The following is a 14,955-nucleotide window of genomic DNA, read 5'->3' as shown; positions in this document are numbered from 1 at the left end:
ATAGGACATGGGCAACTTAAACAATTACACCATAGCTAGTAACTATAAAAACGCTATATGGGCAGGTGCTACCAGAACACAGGAGTGGCAGCTAACTCATGGGGGATGTTTAGGGAGCCATCATATGGATAAGGTGCCATATAGGTAGTGCCTTGAAGCACATGTAGGATATTTACAGGTAGAGAAAGATTTCCTAAGAGAAAACCATTTGAGCAAAAGCATGGGACTGAGAAAATTCAGCGTCTCTTTCAAGATCAAGGCCTTCTTCACATGCCTGAGAACTCAGTGCCATTTTCCTGCTCATTTCCCTCCTGCCATGCCCTACAACAGTGCAGATTAAAAGCCTCAGATAAAACACATGAAGCACACAGTGCTTGGCACATGGTTACTGGTCAATAAATGATGACTGTCCTTATGATGAGGTTGCTAGTGTGTGCCTTCTATGTTTGCCCGAGTTAATCTCTTAGCCTCTGCCCATAGGACCGTAATAAAACAACCATCCCTCATTAAGCTCACAGTAAGTAGCACTGAGGCAAAAGCATGCGAATTACAGTTTATATTTATTATGTGGATGAGGTGACTGGGCCTCAGGGAAATGGAGCAACTTGCCTAATGGCACAGAGTGGTAGCATTAGAAACCAGTCCAAGTCTGCCAGACTCAAAAGCCTATGCTTTTTCCATTGCTCCATATGATTTATCATATTGAATCCATGATAGATCTTCTGGGATTGACTGAAGTCAAAAAAACAACCCCCCTCTATGGGGCGCCTGGGTGGCGCAGTTGGTTAAGCGTCCGACTTCAGCCAGGTCACGATCTCGCGGTCCGTGAGTTCGAGCCCCGCGTCAGGCTCTGGGCTGATGGCTCAGAGCCTGGAGCCTGTTTCCGATTCTGTGTCTCCCTCTCTCTCTGCCCCTCGCCCGTTCATGCTCTGTCTCTCTCTGTCCCAAAAATAAATAAACGTTGGAAAAAAAAAAATTAAAAAAAAAAAAAAAAAAAACAACCCTCAGCATCCTCCAAATCAGCTCGTAGCCTGGATATTTGAAATATCCTGTTTAAGGCACCCACAGTTTCTGCTTATCTTCCAAAAGCGTTTGAAAATTACATCTCTTGCTGTGGCACACAGGTCTCCTTCCTGCTACCTAGGTCAGAGCACTTGGAAACTGACTCCACTTAGTATATAAGCAGTTTATGCCAAGGCTTTGAGACTTTAAATGATGTTCTCATCAATACCTTTATTTCTTCTCTTTTCCATTATGCATTTAACTTTTACAGAGTAATCATTACATAGTATTCACTCACTGTCTTAATAACCCATCTCCTACTGCTGACTAAATCCCAAATACTGAGCTTCAGAGTTAAGATGAAAAAACCCTACCCCTCAAGCAATCTCTTAAAGGCTGCTTTCAAGTGTTTCACTTTAATTGGGAAGAGAAGAGAAGATTATATGCAGTACTGAGGACTTCCATTTTCCATTTCTCAGAGGACTTATGACTTTCCAAGCCTGTAAAAGAATATGACTCAAATCTAAGAAGTCAGTGTAAGCTACTATCTACCTAAATCAGGAAGCCTCCCAGACCCAATCTCTAATCATAATTAACATTATAATTAATTTCTCCTTTTCTCAGCTCTGCTGTCTGAGCATAGGGTTGACCCCATGAACTCATTTTAGCATAGCCTAATGAACTGTTATTCTTCAGAAGCTCATTGTGAGGGTGAGGACACAATTTTATTCAACTTTGATCACAACATCACAAGGTTTAGACTCAGAAATGTTCAAGAAATACTTGCTAAATTAACAGGACCAAGATAAGAAGTAATTATCTTTCCAGCAGAAGAAAAGACACATGTCAAAATAGATGTCTTAAAAATGTTTTCATTCAGCTTGTGACATAGAAAATTATCTTAAATATAACACTTCCTGATGTTCCTGCTTCAATATTTACTAAAACTTCTCTAAACATTGATTAAGCACTGATATGAGTCAGGCATGCTGCAAATGTAAGAAAAACAGTCATTCCCCTTAAGAGCTTTGCAGTCTTTTAGTGGAGAAAGCCCCCAAACTCACAAATCTTGTAAAGCAAGATAGGTGTTTCACTTACAGGTATGTGAGGATGCTGGGGGCATAGCTTACAGTAGAACAGTCAGATAACACTTCAAAGAGACAAGGGGGTGAAGAAAGAGAAAGGACATGTAGGGCAAAAGAAACAGAGGTAAAGAAGTGTAATATATTCCAAGAATGTCAAACATCAAGTGTGTCCTGGGCATAGAGATCATGGAGGAAGAACGGGAGATTGAGAGCTGGGTCTAAAGTTTTGTTTTTTCTTTTTAAATTATTGAAATATATTTGGAATACAATGTCGCACATAAGTACAGTCACCATCTGTCGCCATACAACATCATCACAATATTATTGATTATAATAACTTTGCTGTACTTTTCATCTTTGTGCTTTATTTTATAACTAGAAATTTGTACCTCTTAATTCCCTTTGCCTATTTCGCCCATTTCCCCACCCCTCTTGCCTCTTCAACTACCAGATCATTCTCTGTATTGGAGTCTGGTTTTTTTTTGTTGTTGTTCATTGTTTTGTTTTCTAGAGCCCACATATAAGTGAAATTATATGGTATTTGTCTTTGACTTATTTCACTTAGCATAATACTCTCTAGGTCCATCCATGTTGTCACAAACGGCAATATCACATTCTCTGTTATGGCTGAGTAATATTCCTTTGTAGGTTCATATATTGCAACTTCTTTATTCATTCATCTATCTATTTACACTTAGACCATGTCCATATCTTGGCTATTATAAATAATATTGCAATAAATGTGAAGGTACATATATCTTTTCAAATTAGAGTTTTTGTTTTCTTTGGTTAAATATCCAGTACAGAAATTATACTGGATCATATGGTATTTTCATTTAAAAATTTTTAAAGACCTCCATATTATGGCATGGTTGCACCAATTTATATTCCCACCAACAATGCACAAGAGTTCCCTTTTCTCCATATCATTGCTGACATTTGTTATTTGTTGTCTTTTTGATACTTTCCATTCTGACTGGTGTGGGGTAATATGGTGATTTTGATTTGTATTTCCCAGATGATGAGTGATGTTCAGCATCTCTCATGTATCTGTTTGCCACTTATGTATCTTTGGAAAAATGTCTGTTAAGGTTTTCTGCCCATCTTTTAATTGGACTATTTGTAAGTGTGTGTGTGTGTGTGTTGACTTGTATAAGTTCTTTACATATTTTGGATATTAACCTGTTGTTGGATATATAATTTCCAACTATCTTTTCCCATTCAGTAGGTTGACTTTTGTTTTGTTGATGGTTCCCTCTGTTGTGCAAAAACTTTTGAATTTGATGCAGACCCAAGAGTTTATGTTTGCTCTTGTTTCCCTTGCCTCAGGAGACATACTCAAGTATGTTGCTAAGGCTGATATACAAGAGATTATTACTATGTTTTCTTCCAGGGGGCTTATGGTTTCCGGTTTCCAACTTAAGTATTAAATCCGTTTTGAGTTTATTTTTGTGCATGGTATAAGTGATCCAGTTTCATTCTTCTGCATGTAACTGTCCAGTTTTCCCAGCACTATTTACTGAAGTCCTGTCTTTTCTCCATTGTGTTATTGCCTTCTTTGTCATAGATTAGTTAGCCATATAAGTGTCATTTATTTCTGGACTCTATTCTTTTCTATTGATCTATATATCTATTTTGGTGACATTTCCATGTTGTTCGAGTTGCTATAGCTTTGTAATATATCTTGATCTGGAATTGTGATATTTTCAGCTTTGTTCTTTCCCCAGATTGCTTTGGTTATCCAAGGTCTTTTGTGGATCCATACAAATTTTAGGATTATTCGTTCTAGTTCTGTGAAAAATGCTGTTGGTATATTAATAGGGATTGCTTTGAATATGTAAGTTTCTTTGGGTATAGTATGGGCATTTTAACAATATTGATTGCTTCAGTCCATGAGCATGGAATGTCTTTCCATTTGTTTCTGTCATCTTCAATTTCTTTCATCTATGTCTTAAAGTTTTCATAGTATAAGTCTTTCACCTCCTTGGTTAAGTTTATTCCTAGGTATTTTATTATTTAAAATTTTTTAATGTTTATTTTTTTAAGGAGAGAGACAGTGTGAGCAGGGGAGGGACAAAGAGAGAGAGACAGAATCCAAAGCAGGCTCCAGACTCTGAGCCATCAGCACAGAGCCCAATATGGGGCTCAAACCCATGAGCCATGAGATCATGACATGAACCAAAGTCAGACATTTAACTGAGCCACCCAGGTGCCCTGGGACTGTTTTCTTTATTTCTCTTTCTACTACTTTGTTGTCAGTATATAGAAAACAAATTTCTGTATGCTAATTTTGTATCCTGAAACTTTACTCAATTCATTTATTCATTCTAACAGTTATTTGGTGGAGTCTTTAGTGTCCTTTACATGAAGTATTATTTCATCTGCAAATAGTTGATAGTTTTGTTTCTTCTATACTACTTTGGGTGATTTTTATTTCTTTTTCTGATCTGATAGTTACAGCCAGGATTCCCAGTACAATGTTGAATAAAAGTAGTGGGAAGACCTCCTTATCTTGTACCTTGTCTTGGAGGAGAAGCTTTCAGTTTTTCCTCATTAAGTATGATGTTATCTGTGGGTTTTCCATATACTGGCTTTATTATGTTGAGGTATGTTATCTATAAATCCACTTTGTGGAGAGGTTTTATCATGAATGGACATTAAATTTTCTCAAATGTCTTTTCTGTGTCTATTAAGATGATCATGTGTGGTTTTTTTCTTTTAATTTACTTTTTAATTTACACCCAAGTTAGTTAGCATATAGTGCAACAATGATTTCAGGAGTAGATTCCTTAATTCCCCTTTCCCATTAAGCCCATCCCCCCTCCCACAACCTCTCCAGAAACCCTCTGTTTGAGAGTCTCTTATATTTTGTCCCCTCCCTGTTTTTATTTTTTTGCTTCATTTCCCTTATGTTCATCTGTTTTGTATCTTAAACTTCTCATATGAGTGAAGTCATATGATATTGACTAATTTCACTTAGCATAACACCCTCTAGTTCCATCCACGTAGTTGCAAATGGTAAGATTTCATTCTTTTTGATTGCCAAGTAATATTCCATTATATATATGTGTGTGTGTGTATGTATATATATATATATATATACACACTACATCTTCTTTATCCATTCATCCATCAATGGACATTTGGGCTCTTCCCATACTTTGGCTATTGTCAATAGCACTGTTGTAAACATCGGGGTGCATGTGCCCCTTTGAAACAGCACACCCAATCCCTTGGATAGATACCTAGTAGTGCAATTGCTGGGTCACAGGGTAGTTCTATTTTTAACTTTTTTGAGAAACCTCCATTCTGTTTTCCAGAGTAGCTGCACAAGTTTGCATTCCCACCAGCAGTGCAAAAGAGGTCCTCTTTCTCTAAATCCTCATTAATATCTGTTGTTTCCGGAGTTGTTAATATTAGCCATTCTGACAGGTGTGAGGTGTTATCTCATTGTGGTTTTGATTTGCATTTCCCTGATGATGAGTGACGTTAAGCATTTTTTCATGTGTCTGTCAGCTATCTGCATGTCTTCTTTGGAGAAGTGCCTATTCATGTCTTTTGCCCATCTCTTCACTGGATTATGTGTTTCTTTGGGTGTTGAGTTTGATAAGTTCTTTTTAGATTTTGGATACTAACCCTTTATATGATATGTCATTTGCAAATATCTTCTCATTTCATCAGTTCCCTTTTAGTTTTGCTGATTGTTTCCTTTGCTGTGCAGAAGCTTTTTATTTTGATGAGGTCCCAATAGTTCATTTTTGCTTTGGTTTCCCTTGTCTCTAGAGACATGTTGAGTAAGAGTTGCTGTGGCCAAGGTCAAAGAGGTTTTGCCTGCTTTCTCCTCTAGGATTTTGATGGCTTCCTGTCTTATGTTTAGGTCTTTCATCCATTTTGAGTTTATTTTTGTGTATGGTGTAAGAAAGTGTTCCAGGTTCATTTTTCTGCATGTTGCTGTCCAGTTTTCCCAGCAAAATTTGCTGAGAAACTGTCTTTATCCTATTAGATAGTCTCTCCTGCTTTGTCAAAGATTAGTAGGCCTTACCTTTGTGGGTCCATTTCTGGGTTCTCTATTCTGTTCCATTGATCTGAGTGTCTGTTTTTGTGCCAGTACCACACTGTCTTGATGATCACAGCTTTGTAATATAGCTTGAAGCCCAGGATTGTGATACATCCAGCTTTGGTTTTCTTTTTCAAGATGATCATATGGTTTTTATCCTTTCTTTTGTTAATGTGATAAACCACATTGATTGATTTGTGGATATTGAATCTTGCCTTCCTAAAATGAATCCCACTTGATCATGGTAAAAGTTTGTTTTAATGAATTGTTGAATGTGATTTGCTAATATTTTGAGGATTTTTGCACCTATGTTCATCAGGGTTGTTTTTTTGGGGGGAGGGGGAGTGTCTTGTTTTGGTATCACAGTAGTGATAGTGTGTAGAATAGTTTGTTAATTTTCCTTTTTCTTCTATTTTTTTTTGGAATAGTTTGAGAATAATAGGTATTAACTCTTCTTTAAATGTTTGGTAAAATTCACCTGTGAGGCCATTTGGTCCTGGACTTTTATTTGTTAGGAGTTTTTTGTTTTTTTGTTTTGTTTTGTTTTTGATTACTGATTCAATTTCCTTACTAATAAAGAGTCTGTTTAAGTTTTCCAGTTTTGTCTAATTCAGTTTTGAAAGATTGTGTATCTCTAGGAATTTATATATTTATTCTAGATTGTCCAGTTTGTTAGCATATAACTTTTTATGTTGAGATATTTTCTAATATTTTGTATTTCTGTGGTGTCCATTTTATTTCTATTTTGTTTCTGATTTTGAGTTTTCTCTATTTTTTTAATGAGTCTGGCTAAAGGTTTATCAAATTTGTTTTCAATGAGCCAGTTCTGAGAATCATTGGTCTTTTCTATTGTTTCTTTAGTCTTGATTTAATTTATTTCCACTCTAATTTTAACTACTTTCTTCCTTCTATCAAGTTGTTTTTTTCTTTCTATAGTTCCTTTAGGTGTAAGGATCAGTTGTTTATTTGAGAATGTTCTTGTTTCCTATGGTATGCCTGTATTGCTGTAAAGTTGCCTTTTAGAACTGATTTTGTTGTATCCCAAAGATTTAGGACCATTGGGTTTTTCACTTTCATTTGTCTCCATGTATTTTTTTATTTTGTCTTATTTTTTTCATTGACCCATTAGTTTTTTAGTAGCCTATTGTTCAGCTTCCATGTTCTTGGTGTTTTTTTTTTTTTTTTTTTTTTTTTCCAGTTCTTTTCTTTTGATTCCTAACTTCACACCATTGTGGTCAGAAAAGATGCTTAATGTGATTTTATTCTTTTTAAATTTGGGGGGGTTGTTTATGGTCTAGCATGTGATCTATTCTGAAGTATGTTCCATATGCACTTGAAAAGAATGTGTATTCTGTGTATGGGTGGCATGTTCTGTATATTTGTGAAGTCCATCTGGTCTAATCTGTAGGTCAAAGCCAGTTTCCTTGTTTATTTTCTAGATGTATGATCTATACATTGATTTAAGTGAGGTGTTAAAGTCCCTTAATATTGCTATATTACTTTCAATTTCTCCTTTTATATCTATTAATATTAGCTTTATGAATTTAGGTACTCCTATATTGGGTGCATAGATATTTATAATTGTTAAATCTTCTTGTTGGATCGATCTTTTCATCATTATGTAATTCCCTTCTTTATCTCTTGTCACAGTCTTTGTTTGAAAGTCTACTTTGGGGGCTCCTGGGTGGCTCAGTCAGTTAAGTGTCCAACTTCAGCTCAGGTCATGATCTTACAGTCCGTGAGTTCAAACCCCATGTCAGGCTCTGTGCTGACAGCTCAGAACCTGGACCCTGCCTCAGATTCTGTGTCTCCCTCTTTCTCTGCCCCTCCCCTGCTCATGGTCGGTCTCTGTCTCAAAAATAAATAAAAACATTAAAAAAAAAAGAAAGTCTACTTTGTCTGATAAAAGTATTCCTACCTGTTTTTTTTTCTTGTTAATATCCCTTTGCATGAAATATATATTTTTCCATCCCTTTACTTTTAGTCTATATGAAGTGAGTCTTTTATAGGAAGCACATACATGGGGCTTGTTTTCCCTATCCATTAAGTCACTCTAAGTCACTCTATTTATTTATTGATTTAGTCTGCTTATATTAAGGTAATTATTGATAGGTACCTACTTATGGCAATTTTGTTAATTGTTTTCTTGTTGTTTTTGTAGTTCTTTTCTGTTTCTTTCTTTCTCTTGTGTCTTCTCTATTGGTTTAATAGCTTTCTTTAACATTATGCTTGGATTCATTTCCCTTTATTTCTTGTTTATTTCTTTACTAGAGTTTTTTTTTTTTTATTAATTTGTGGTTATTATGGAGTTCATACATAACATTCTACATGTAGAGCAGTCTATATTGAGTTGGTGATCACTTAAATTCAAAAAATTTCTGGGGTGCCTGGGTGGGTCAGTTGGTTAAGCATCTGACTTCAGCAGCAGGTCATGATCTCACGGTTTGTGAGTTTGAGCCCCGCATCAGGCTCTATGCTGACAGCTCAGAGCCTGAAGCCTGCTTCGGATTCTGTGTCTCCCTCTCTCTGTTCCTCCTCCACTCACTCTCTCTTTCTCTCTCTCAAAAATAAATAAAGATTTTTTAAAAATTCAAAAAATTTCTAAAAGGACTCAATTTTTACTCTCTGCTCTATGTATATTATGTCACATTTTACATCTGTTTATTTAGTATATTTCTTCACTAATATTTGTAGATCTACTGATTTTTACTATTTTTATGTTTTAATCTCCGTAATGGCTTTATAAATGACTAATATATTTACTATGTGTTTGCTTTTACTAGTGAAACATTTACCTTTCATAATTTTCTTCTAGCTATGGACTTTTTTTCCACTTACAGAGTTTTCTTTAATGTTTCTTGTAAGGCTGGTTTAATGGTGATGAACTTTTGTTTGCCCGGGAATACATTTATATCTCTTTAATTCTGAATAACTTTGCTGAATATTCTTCATTTTATGTTTTTCCCTTTTAATGCTTTGAATATAGTGTACCATTCCCTTCTGGTCTACAATATTTCTGCTGAAAAACCACCTGATAGCCTTATTGAGTTTCCTTTGCATGTTAACTGTTTTCTTTTGTTGCTTTTTAAAAATATTTATTAATTTTGAGAAAGAGAGTGTATACACATGAGCAGGGGAGAGGCAGAGAGAGGGAGAGAGATAATGCCAAGTAGGCTGTGTGCTGTCGGTGTAGAGCCTGCTGTGCTTGAACTCACAAACCCTAAGATCATGACCTGAGCCAAAATCAAGAGTCAGCCACTTAGCCAACTGAGCTACCTAGGTACCCTTCTTGTGGCTTTTTAAAATTCTCTCTTTTATTTTTAATTCTTTAATTTTTGCCATTTTAATATGTGTCTTTGTGTAGACCTGCTTGGGTTCATCTTGTTTTGGGTCTCTGTACTTTCTGGACATGAATGTTCATTTCCTTACCCAGATTAGGGAAGTTTTAAGCTATTATTTCTTTAAGTAACCTTCCACCTTGTCTCTATTCTCCACCTGAAACTCCTATCATAGGAATATTACCACACTTGATGATGTAACAGAGGTTCCTGAATTTATCCTAATTTTTTAATTATTCTCTGCTGTTTCAGCTGGTTGCTTTTCATTACCCTGTGTTCCAGATCGCTGATCTATTTTTTCTGCATCTTCTAATTGACTCTTGATTCCCTCTGGTGTATGTTTTAATTATTTTTCAGCTCTGACTCATTCTTCTTTTTCTCTTTGTTGAAGTTCTCACTGAGTTTATCCATTGTTCTCTCAAGTCTGATGAACATTTTATGACCCATTACTTTGAATTCTTTATCAGGCATAATGCCTATCTCTGTTTCATTTAGCTCTTTTTCTGTGACATTTGTCTTGCTATTTTATTTGTAACACATTCCTCTGTCTCCTCATTTCGTCTGTTTGTTTCTATGTATTAGGTAGTCAGCTAAATCTCCCTGTCTAGAAAGAATTAGTCTTGTGTAGAAAGGTCCTTGTTGTGTCCTATTCAACCCCCCTGGTCACCAGGAACCCATACTCCAGGGTTGTTCCCTGTGTGGTCTCCATGCTCCCTACTGTTGTGACTGAGCTGGGATTGCTGTGAGCAAGCTATTGGATGGGGATGCAATGACACAGTTCACCTGCTGTACTGGGCAGCATTTGCTCACTGTGTTGTTAAAAGGCCTGGCTGCAGTTGCTGTGGGCTTGCTGGTGGGTAAGTCCAGGGCACAGCCTGGGAATATGAAATTGCTGTGATAGCCAGGGGTGAACCAAAGGGCAAAGTTTGCTCCCTGTACCGCCACCTAAGAGGTCTGCTGCAGGAAATTTGAGCACTGGTGTGTGGGTTTATCTAACCCCTCTACTTGGGGCAGGAGTTATTTTGGAGGCCTGTCTGCTGGGGTGGTCAGGTCAGGTGGGACAGATTGCAGGGGAACGCTGAGGTGGGGCATGTGGCTCCAGCAAGGTAGACGGCGAGTGCTAGAACTGGCTTTCAAGCATTGGCTATCTGGACTGGGGGAGAGCAAGAAAAATGGTGCCTGACAACACTTGTTCCTGAAGAAATCTGCAGATTTCTGCCCCTCGTGCACATATCCTAAAATCAGTCAATAAATCTCCTTTATGTATATATCCTTTATATATATTTTCAAAGTGCTGCTGTTGTGCTGTCTTAGGTTGAGTTATTTAGTATGCTAGCTCTTTAAGGGTGGGACTTGGTTTCCTAATTGCCCTCCAGTTCTCTGAGTTGAGTCTGCTGAGTTTTAGCTCCCAAAGTGTAGCTCAACCTATTTTAAACGCCAGACATTATGGGGACTTGTCTTTCCAGTGCAGGTGCCCAGGGATGTTGGTGTTGGGTTTCAGTCTGATCCTTTCACTCCTCTGTACTTGTGATGACCCTCTTATTTGTGAATAGTCCCAACTGGGGATTTGGTTCCTGTTTGCATCTGCTCCCCATCGACTCCTTTTGATGTCACTTTCTCTTTACAACTAGCTGTGGAAGATCTGTTCTGTCAGTCTTTGTTTTCAGAGTAAGCTGCAATACATATAGTTCTTGCCTCCAAGTATTTGTGGAATGGATGAGCATAGGATCCCCCTACTCTGTCATCTTCCCTCTCCTTCCCTGAGGTTAAATATAATAGAAAGAATCTGAAGTATATCATCTTGTGGTCATTGATAACCAACTTAAAAAAAAAAACTTGGAACATCACATTTTCACTTTCTCCCATGGAAATAAGCAGTGTGATGAAAATTCCTAGTAACCTGGCATACTGGTCTCTTCCTTTACATTCAAGAAAGCATGGTATAATGCCACAAGAGGAGAGCGATCTTATTTTTGGTATAGTTTTGAATTGGCTATAGTCAAAGAAAATAAGTAAAAGATTTACATTTCCACATTTTAACTCTTTTTAATAGAAATTTGATTTGTGACAGCCTTTATTCCCTCCCCTCCCTCACTATTCCCCAGTGTGCTGTGTGCCAACATCTTAACTGTGATCTGAGAAGTATGTGATTGGAGAATAGGTCTCTATCAGTTAAATATTTTAGGATGATGGCAAAAGGCAGCAATTACGACTGTAACGGTCCCCAAATTAGTGTGTTAAAAACATTAGAAATGTCATTTACACTGTGCATATTTGTTCTATTCCCAGGAACTTGAAAAAAAATTTAAATTTACTGTCTGTAGCAGGTTTGGAGTTTGCAGACCTCCCCTTCGCCAGATTGCCTTTAGAGGGATGTTTTTTTACACAATACATCCAGTTTTGTTGTTATTTCAAACTGATCTCCCCACCTTGGTAAGAAGTCACCAGTCTAGCAATTAGGAGCTGCTGTGCTCACTTGTTTTTAGCTAATGTCCCATATTGAGAAAATTGCATTTTACTTAGCTTGAGCTCTATTTTTGAGTGATGCTCAAGTTAAAAGCAGGTGTGCCTGATAGCACTTAATTTCTTCAGTGGCTAAAGTACTATAAATGAGATGGCCCATGTAATCAGACTTCCAGTGAACACAGAATCATTAATTTTAATTTTCTCTTCCCCTACTTTCAGTGGGGCCATGCTCTTTTGCCTGGACTATTACACTATCCTCCTAAATGGTCTCCCTGATCCAATCCAAGCCCTCAGTCAATGTCTGTAGTGCTGCAGGAGTGATTCCTCAGCAGACTGCTTCCTCTCTCTTCCCTTTCATAAAACTTTTAAGGGACTATCCTGGCTTTTGAGAAGCTAAAATTGAAAGTTCCAAGAATTCTTTCAAATCTTTCTGCTAACCTGAGCTATTAGTTTCCTTCAACACACCAATATCTAAATCTCTGCCTGCCTCATGTCTTTAACTATGTTCTCTGAAATAAGTTACTTCCTTAAATGTCTTCCTATCCCCATTGACTTTACTCTTAAAGTTAAATTGAGGTTTTGTGATGCCATTCAGTCATCTGTCTTGGGAATCTCAAGACTTTCTAGGTAAAGTTCATTGCTCATTCATTCGTGGAGTCAATACTTAATGTCTTCTTTGTGCCAAGGACTGTTACCACTGTTGGAAATACAGAGATGAACCAAGGTTCTTGCCCTCCTTCATCTTCTATTCTAGTGTAGATCATATAATTAAGGCAATAGTTAAATGCTTGAGAGTGTAATTCCGTGTAGTAAAAAGTGCATTGTAAATAATAATTTAGGACACATACATAGAGCTATAAAAGCAGTAAGGAGGCTTTTATATATTCTATAGCTATAGACAGCATATACTACTTAGGGAAATTGTTGCATGTATAAATTGTTGTTATAGCTCCTTAAGGTGACAAATCCTATTTACTTTTGTCACCTTTAATTCCTCTGCAAAACACTCAATAGTATGTGCTGATGAATTAAATGTACCTATGTATAAATGGGTAAACAAATGAATTATTCTCAGCTATGTTTTATCTTGAATTCATTAGAAAGGACATCTTTTGTAAACAAGTAATACTCCCAAGATGACAAACCAATTTCTTAACCAATACTGGGGCTCTGGCCAAAAACCAAATTATCTTTGGCACATGGATTAGAGTAATATGATACTTCTTAAAACCATGCATCTGGGCCATTTGATATCCAAGGTATCTTCAAAGAGAGATGGAGCCTCTATTACCTAATCTATGTTCTATAATTTTATAAATGAATACATCATTTTACTTCTTTAAAAACAATAAATCTGTAATATCAGTTTTAAGAATTAGTTTAAACTAAGATTTTGTTGTAAAACAATTTTCTGGGGGAAAGAAAGCAAATTTTGGCTAAAGTTTGGAAGAATCCATATTGTAAAGTAATTTTAAATGTAAAGTCATTTTAAAGTCATTTTAAAAGTAATTATATTGCCTAAGCATTATATAAAAGTCCATCCTTTTTTAAAAGATTATTTATTTTTATCATAATAAGTATACTCTTTAATCCCTACCACCTATTTCACCCACACACCCACCCTCTTCCCTCTGGTAACCATCAGATTGTTCTCTATAGTTAAGAGAATGTTTCTCCGTTTATCTCCTTCTCGCTTTTTTTTTTTTTTTTTTCTTAGAAGTCGACATTTAGAGTGGACAGCTGATGCCTGGCTCCAGGTTGTCCATTAACTTACTCTAGCATTTATTAAATATTTTACTCATTCTTTCCTTGGTTTCCATGTCTGTATCATGGGCTCCTATAAGCCTGCAATATATCTCAGAGCTCCCAGGATCCTCTGCCCTCTTTATAGATCTATATGAATCTAGTGGGGTCCCCAACTCTCACTAGCGGAATGTTCTAAAACAAGAAGAAATCAGGGTAAGAGTGCAGCATAGAACAAAGCAAGTGTCCCCTTAGGGAATCATTGTTAATTTCTTTTTGTCGTGTTTTCTTTTTGTTTTTTGTTTTTTGTTGTTGTTTGGTGTTGTTGTTGTTTTGTTTTGTTTTTAAACAAAGCATAGTACAAGGCAATATTTGTTGAAGTTCTTTGGTTGCAGGAAATAGATATCCTGTTATCAACTCTACTTAATTTATGCCAAAGGTAATTTATTGAAAATCTGTGAAATAGCTCACAGAATTAAATAAAAATCTGAACAGGGCTCAGAAAGGACCAGAAGTAGGCCAATGATGAAATTTAGCATAAACGAATGAAGAATCTCCTTAGGGCTTCACCATAGGGAGGAGTAAATCCCATCAATGACCTTGCCATTCTCTATTGCTCAAAATTTTAAATCTAGGGATAGAGGACTTGATTGGCTTTCCTTGGGTCACCCCTATGTCAGGACAGCTGGGTGGTGAGGCATTTTGATTGACAGACTCACTATGAATGTATCTAATAGAAAAGATGCAATTCCCCAATGGAGAAATCAGATGCCTTTAGTAGAAGAACTGAAAACAGATGTTCAAGAAGCAGAATGCTCACCTCAAGTAAGGTTTCAGATCAAGAAAAGGGTTGGCAAAATTGAAAGAGAAATGATTTTGGCATTATATGCCCTGGAGTTCAGATCTGAGGTCTCCTACTTAGTAGCTATTATATGGAGTTTATTTTGCATTCCCCAGAGGTTTGTTCTCAGGATAAATGAATCTATACAAATTAGTGTCTAACTCAAAGTGAGTACTTAACAAATTGCATCTATTATTGTTGCTATTACCAAAGAATGAATGTGCTTAGGGTATTTAGGGACAAGAATGCATACATATAATGACATGTCACTGGAGAACCCTGAATGCCCCTAAAAGGACACAGCTGAGAGACATTCAGGAAGCAGCTTCAGCATGTGTGTGTTTTCACATACCTGATTCCAAAAATCAGTATCCTAAATTAATCTTAGAATTGCCTACTGCTGTGTCCTCATTGCAGTGCCGG

The 14,955-nt window shown here is 36.7% G+C and overlaps 2 long non-coding RNA genes across 2 annotated transcripts in view; one reads left to right on the top strand and one right to left on the bottom strand.

Annotated features, from left to right (window-relative positions):
- The window catches only part of LOC147576803 (uncharacterized), a 155,885-nt gene that overhangs the window by 52,405 nt on the left and 88,525 nt on the right, over positions 1 to 14,955 (top strand). The gene's annotated exons all lie outside the window — the stretch shown is intronic.
- Positions 1 to 14,955, bottom strand: part of LOC147576804 (uncharacterized) — a 42,376-nt gene that overhangs the window by 757 nt on the left and 26,664 nt on the right. The window lies entirely within an intron of this gene.

Source organism: Puma concolor, chromosome D1, assembly GCF_028749965.1.
Source record: "Puma concolor isolate L17-30 chromosome D1, mPumCon1.1.hap2, whole genome shotgun sequence".
Lineage (NCBI taxonomy): Eukaryota > Metazoa > Chordata > Mammalia > Carnivora > Felidae > Puma > Puma concolor.
Note: the sequence above shows the minus strand (reverse complement) of the source record. Positions and strands in the feature narration are given on the sequence as shown.